Here is a 7529-nt window from a genome sequence, read left to right on the forward strand (position 1 = left end):
TCCCCTTCCCTTCCCTCCTTTCTTTCTTTCTTTCTTTCTTTCTTTCTTTCTTTCTTTCTTTCTTTCTTTCTTTCTTTCTTTCTTTCTTTCTTTCTTTCTTTCTTTCTTTCTTTCTTTCTTTCTTTCTTTCTTTCTTTCTTTCTTTCTTATTTATGCATGCAAGAGCTGGGGTACAGACCAGAGGTGTGGGGAGCGAGAGGATCCACCAGAGACAGAGTGGGGAGCAGAACAGGCAGACTGACTGAATTACACTGCTGAGGGGAGCAGCGGGCGAGACTGGAGAGGCATCTCCCCGGCCCGCCGGGATCGAACCCGTGCTGCAGAGGCTGCGGACAGCCTCACAGTGCGGCGCTCAACCACCTGCGCCACCAGGGAGACCCTCAGCTTGGTAGTTCTCTGCCAGGCTCACCCCCTCATGCATCTGTGGCCAGCTGGCAGGTTGCTGAGGGACTGTCTTGACTGGGATAGCCTCAGCTGGGACAATTGGCCTCCCCTCCACATTGCTGCCCACCCTCTAGCAGGCAGACTCAAATTTGTTCACCTAATAAAGCAGGTTCCAAGAGTGAGCGCAGAAGCTGCAGTGCCTTTTTGGGCCAAGGCTAAGCAGGGGCACATCATCACATCCCCCACAATCTATTGACCAAAGCAAGTCACAGGGCCAGCCCCACTTCGGGGTAGGGTGGGGCCAACTACAATCTACCACCAAAGATGGGGGGCCATGTTCAGAGACCAGGAAGCCTGCCAGACCCAGGTTGGGTGCTTGCTGCCTCTATCAGTCTCCCATCCCTTGCCCCCTTGTAATCCTTTTGCCCAGGCACAAGGGATTCACAGTTCTCTGCCTCTGTCCCTCTCTGCCAATGGCACTCCATGCTTCTCCATGTGCGTAGAGAAATACGCCAGCACGGTGCGTAACTCCTAATTGTTAAAAACAGTTAATCCCCCAGCTCCCATGTGTGGAGGTAATTGACTCTATGGCCCATTCTGGGGTCCAGGTTTGCTAAGGAAACCCTGGTATCTAACCACCTGAGGCGCCCTGCTCTACCCCTTCCGTTCTCCCACTTACCTCCATTGTCAAAGGAGATGTTAGTCATTTCCTGCTGACAGGAAGGGAGCAGATTCCTGCAGATCCAAGTATGAGTGGTTCTGGACAACACTCCAGCCCCTGCCTCAGCCACCAGCCAATCTCCAGTTGTCCTCCGGCCAGTGCTGCCAAGAATTGCCATGAGTGTGTTCCTCCCTGTCTAAAAATAAATTTCCACGGAGACCTGACTACCAGTTATACTCAGTCTCCTGGTGGTTCTCTCATTGCACTGTTCTGCTTTCTATATCACACTGCATCATTAAGTATTTATGGTGTGATTGTCGAATACTTACTTCATCTACTAGACTATCAGCTCCATGACAGTAAGACCTGTATCTGTCTTAGAGTATGTGCTCAATAAATTTTTGTTGGCTGAAGGAATGAAAGAGAGGCTAAATCCATACCACCGAGAAAACTCAGAGGCTCTGTTGAGTCACTGAGTCACAAACCCCTTTTCAAATTGGAGTTAAATAACCTGACCCAAATTTATTCCACCCTCTGCCAGGGTCAGTATCCTGAGACCCCAACCCTGACCCCAAATAAATGGTCATCTCACCACTAAAGAGTAGCCCAATCTGGTAGGTAGCCATGATACAGATTGCCCTCAGGGCCCCAGATTGTATTCTTCATTCTCTCCATAGTAACAGAGTCCTTGATTTTTAACTTGGCACACAGTGTTCTGGGGGGTGGGTGATCCCCACATTGCCAATGAGATAGACGTGTTCCATGTGACTTGCAGAACATGTCCTGAAAGGGAGGGAGCAGGAATGGGGATGTGATGGCTGGAAACTAGCAGCCATGTTGTATCATGAGGTGAATGTATCTTGTGGAGGGCAGAAAGGTAAGCCAGAGGTTTGCTGGCCCGTCTCATAACAGCTCATAAGAGCTTACGTAGATCTCTTCCCAACTCCACATTGAATGATGATACATTGATGTCTTGATTTCAACTATGCTAGTGGTATTTACACCACAGGCATTAGAAAACACCACAAATCAGAGATTTGTTTTTCAGAGAGCCAATTGTTTTTCAGAGAGCCAAGACTTCATGAAGCCATTCAACCAGCCCTACCTTAAATACCTCTGGATTCCTTTTACATGAAAGAATAAACACCCCTCTGTTTTACTCACAATACTGCTATTTTAATTCTATTGTTCCACTCTCATCGTGATGATTATATCTAATCTTGGGACTTAGACCTTGAAGTCAAAGATTTAAACACTACTTGGCAAAACAAAGTTAAGTGGTTTGAAGGCACTTCTGACCATATTTAGGCATGAATGTATAAGCCTCAAAGTGTGAACCAAGAATCAACAAAATAAGGTGTTAAGGGAGGTTGTGAAGTACAATTTGCAGAAACATGAACGGAGGGTTTCCTGGAGGAGGGGCCAAGATCCCATGAGATTTAGCAGACATTGCACTAAAGGGTTTTAAAACATCATTTTCTTTTATTTCCCCAAACCCTAGAAAGTGGATGCTATTATTAGCTCCATCCTACACATGAGGATGTTGAGGTCTCACTACCAATTTTGAGTTGTACTACCCTGGGTCCTGTCTCCTTGGAACTTAGAGCCCAGTGGTGACAAGGACCCATCGCTAGAGAGTGAAAACTCAGAGTGGGCAGGGCTGGGACAGGGGAGCTGAGGGGCTAGGAGTCACCAGAGGATGGGTAGCCCAGTCTCAGGAAGGCTTCCTGGAGGAGGGGACGGCTCAGTCTTGACCTGAGTGTGAGTGGCATTAACCAGTAAAAGAAGAAAGACTCAGGTGTCAGGACTTTGTCCTGGAGACTACAGGGAGCTGCTTCGGGTGTGGTGCTGGTTAATCATCAGTGGGTAAAACTGGACCAGGGAGCATAGCTTTCACTTCCTTTCTTACGTCCTGAGAAGCCTCTGGAATTTTTCCCTGAGAAAGAAAGGGAACAACCGTTGTGAGGTCACTTCACCTTGAGTGGACGTGGCATGGGGTGGGGGCCTAGTAGAAGAGGCAGGACCCATTCTAGTAGCCAGCCAGCAATGGGGAAGGATGGGGTGGTTGTTTTGGGGAGCAGGGGAAGAGGGGGGCCCTTTTCCAATTTTTTGCAAATTAGAGGCAGCACCAACACCCCATTCTCTGTCCATCCCCATGATGGCACCCCAGAGAGGCCGCGACAGGGCTTGTCTCTGCTATTTCCCATGAGACTTAGCAGCAAGGAAGCCTTGCCCTGCATGTAACACTCTGTGGCTCTCGGCTTCCAATGCAGTAATTGCTAATCAGGGGTGGCCTCCTAAGCCCAGGACACGGATCAAAACTGCTGCCATGAATAACTTTTTAGCCACATGGCTTATTTCCACTTAACCATCGCCAATGTTTTTAGGGTTCTTTACAGGTGAGAAAAAGGAGACAAGAGAATTAATAAATTGTGCTTGGGATTGTCAGCTGTTAATTGGTGAACCTGAAATTTGAAGCAAGGGAGTTGTAAATGGAGATCCTGCTCTCACCCAGTCCTTCCTGACCTTCCTCTTCCTGTGCTCCTCCCTCTACTTCCCCCTCTCTCTCCTCTCACAAGTTCCTTGTGTCTGGCCCAGCAAATTGGCCTGTAGGAAGTAGAGCACTAACATCATCACGCAAGCAAGAAATGACATGGGCGGGGTGACTCAGGACAGCTCGGCTAGCCAGTGCAAAGGGCTGGACACATTGAGAGGCCAGAAGATTCAGAATTAATAATAATATGTTCATGTATAATTGAATGAATCAGTGAACAAATGAATGAATAAGGCTAGGCCCTTATCTGGATAGATCACCCCTATCTGGATAGCCCCCTATTTGTGGCTCAAACAGGAAGAGACAGAACAATGCTCCTATTTTTTTTTCCACGGGGGTAGGAAGAACAAGGAAATCTATTGATTTTTCTTTTTTTTTTTTAAAGATTTATTTTTATTTATGCACACAAGAACTGGGGTGTAGGCCAGAGGTGTGAGGAAGGACTCACCAGAGACAGAGTGGGGAGCAGAACAGGCGGATCCACTGAAATACACTGTTGAGGGGAGCAGCGGGAGAGACAGGAGAGGTCTGCTGTGCCATGTGGGTAGCTCCCTGGCCAGAGATCGAACTCATGCTACAGTGGCTGCTGATAGCTTCATAGTGCTGAGACTTTAACCCCTGCGCCACCAGGCAGGCCGTCTATTCATTTTTTCTTGATTAGACAAGCTTCCAGGTGATTCTTTGGGATGGAGAGGTTGGAAAACCATGTCTAAGGAACTCTAAGGGGCCAATATCCATTCACCAACTCACTCTTTCAATAACTATTTCAGCACTTGGGTGAAGGAAACTTGAGAACTGACTCCAAGCTTCAGGGAATTTAGGGTATTGACAGAGAGACACAGGAAAGCAAGCAGTTATGTGCAACCCACCTTCCAAACCGTTGCTCCTCCCTTGTGCCTACTTTAGTCAACATCACCTCCTTCTCCCCTCAGAACCTAGGAGTCACTTGTGAGAAGGACAGATTTTTCTCATGCCACATATCCAATCTGTCAGCCGTACCTGGTTGTCAACCTTCAAAATACTTTCAAATCCAAACACATCTCTTTCCTCTCCCCTGACAGAGGAAGGAGCCTCTGTGACCAGCTCCCTGAGGTGTCCCTTACTTCCCCAATGGGCTCCCTATCTCAACCCTCACCCCACTTAGAGCTTGTTCCACACGCAGTAACCAGAGGGATCCTGTTAAATCAAATACAATAACATTCTTTTTAAAAAAAGATTTATTTATATATGCAAACAAGAGCTGGGGTGTAGGCCAGAGGTGTGGGGGGTGAGAGGATTCGCTAGACACAGAGTGGGGAACAGAACAGGCAAACTGACCGAAGTACACTGCTGAGGGGAGCAGCAGGCTAGTCAGGAGAGGTCTGCTGCGCCATATGGGCAACTGCTCCCTGGCCTGCCCAGGAATCGAACTCATGTTGGAGAGGCTGCAGACAGCTTCATGGGTTGCGTCTTAACCCCTTGCACCCCCAGGGAGGCCCTACAATAACATTCTTAGCTCAAAACTCTGCAGAGTCTTCCCATCTCCATAAAAGGTAACTAACGTGACTTACAAGGTCCAGTAATATAATCACATGTTCCTTTTTTTTTTTTAAACATTTACTTATTTATACAAGCACTGGGGTACAGGCCAGAGCGTGGGAGGATGAGAGAATTCACCAGAGACAGAGAGGAGAGCAGAACAGGCAGAGGGACTGAAGACACTGCTGAGGGGAGTAGTGGGTGAGACAGGAGAGGTCTGCCGCGCCATGTGGGAATCTCCCTGGCCGGTGGGGATTTGAACCTGCGCTTCAGAGGCTATGGACAGCTTCACAGCACAGCGCTCAACCCGCTGCACCACAGGGGAGGCCCTATAATCACATATTCCCTAATGATATGTTGGTCAAGGAAGGGCCTCATGTGCAACAGTGGCCCCAACAGACTGTGCCATCTAACCTAGATCAAAATCACCTGCTGCACATTTCTTAGTCTGTATTCCTGTAGCTAAGCGACACATGACTGTAACTGACTCCTTCAGGTCCCTCTGAACTATTCCTTATTCTCCACAGAACTCTTTCTACTCTAGCCACACTGGGCCTTTTGCTGGTCATCCAGTCTTCAAGAAGTTTTCTACCTCGGGACCTTCCTACTTGCTGTTTTCTGCCTCAGGGCCTTTGCACTTGCTGTTCCCTGTGCCCGAAATACATATCCCCAGGCATCTGCAGAGTCTAGTTCAGTAGGTCTCCAATTAAACTCACCACCTCAGAGATGTTTTATTCTCTCAGACAGTTTCCACTAGATTTTGTGCAGACAGAACACCATCCCCATTTCTGTCGCTGCTGAGGAGTCAGATGCCCAGTAGGTAAGAGGCAGAGTATGGGGTGTGAGGTGGGCTCCAAATCTGAAATCCAAACCTTGGCGGGGGATGGGACAGCTCTGACCATTATGAGAGGAAACTATTGGAGTCACCATAGTGCGGGAAGCCCTAGGTGGTAGAGGGAAACCCCAGATGATGACAGTATGATCACAGCAGCAGCCAGTTTCCTGATTCAGAGATAACTCAGCGCCAGAACAGGGAAACCAGAAAATTCACAGATTTTCCAGAAGCCAAATGCTGTGTTTCCATTCAGAAAAATTTACTTACAGGGGTCCTCCCTGATGGCCTAGGGGTTAAGTCTCACCGCTATCACCGCTGCAGCCTGAGTTCTATTCCCTAGCCAGGGATCAACTCACATGGCGCAGCAGACCTCTCCTGTCTCGCCTGCTGCTCCCCTCAGCAGTGTATTTCAGTAGATCTGTCTGTTCTGCTCCCCACTCTGTCTCTGGTGAATCCTCTCACCCTCCCACATCTCTGGCCTGTACCCCAGTTCCTGTATACATAAATAAATCAATCTTAAAAAAAAAAAAAAGCGCACTCCAAACTGGCCAAAGTCCAAAGGAGGAATTTTCTAGAAAGATAAAAAGATGTCACAGAACAAGGATCAAAGCTGTTAGTGGACCTGGTGAGGACCATGGCCAGGATGGACACTACTGGGGACAAAGGAGTCTCCCAGGTTCTGTCTGAGCCTGTGGCATCTGGGTGTCTCTATTGTCCAGTTCTCTCACCTCACGGTCAGTCCTTGTGCCTCTGTCTCCTCTCTCTGATTCTCATCTTCTGTCTCTATGTTTCTGTTTCTCTTCCCCTCCCTCCCCACCCTTCTATGTTGTTCCTCAACCACTATCACCTGCAGACACCACAGTGTTGTGTGTATTAAATTGTTGACGGTGTGTTTCCCCCAGGGGAAGGTGAGCTTCACGAAGGCAGGGGCTTTGTCTGTCTTATTTTCTTCAGCGTCCCCAGTGCCTCGAACACCGCCTGGCTCCATAACTACGTTACAGGGAGAATCGATGAATCAGCCTTATCATCATTAGCATCTGGCGATAACTGCAAAGTACCAATAAAAGCGGTTGCTGTGATAACATCTGTTGGTGGAGTGCAAAGTGTACACCAAGAATCGGGCTAAGTAGTTGCTTGGGCCTCACAAACCCTCCGGAAGAGCCATTATCCCACTTTTCAGATGAGGAAACTGAGGTCCCAAGAGGAGAAGCGAGCTGCTGGTCTGCTCCCCAGCCGGGTGCTGACTCTGCGCAGGAGCAGCAGGATCTGTCTCCACTGAGAGACTGAACCTCAGTCGAGTCGCGGGCGCTGGAAGGTCCTCGACTCCCCCCGCCTGCCCAGGGCTGGGCCTGTCGCCCGGGATCCGGCCCTGCCCGGGCGCTCCCCAGGCCTGGGCGCGCGGGCGCGCGGGGCGCAGGCGGGGCGCCCGGTGCTGGGCGCTGGCCCTCGTGGAAGGCTCTGGAAGTGAAAGAGGGAACTTCCCGTGCCCGCCCCCGGGCTCTGACGCCGCCTGCGCCGGCCGGGGTATTCCTGGTCGCGCCCCTGGAATCCAGACGCGAGCCGCGCCGCGGGGAGAG

Source organism: Talpa occidentalis, unplaced genomic scaffold (genome assembly GCF_014898055.3).
Source record: "Talpa occidentalis isolate TD23 unplaced genomic scaffold, MPIMG_talOcc4v2.1 talOcc4.17, whole genome shotgun sequence".
NCBI lineage: Eukaryota > Metazoa > Chordata > Mammalia > Eulipotyphla > Talpidae > Talpa > Talpa occidentalis.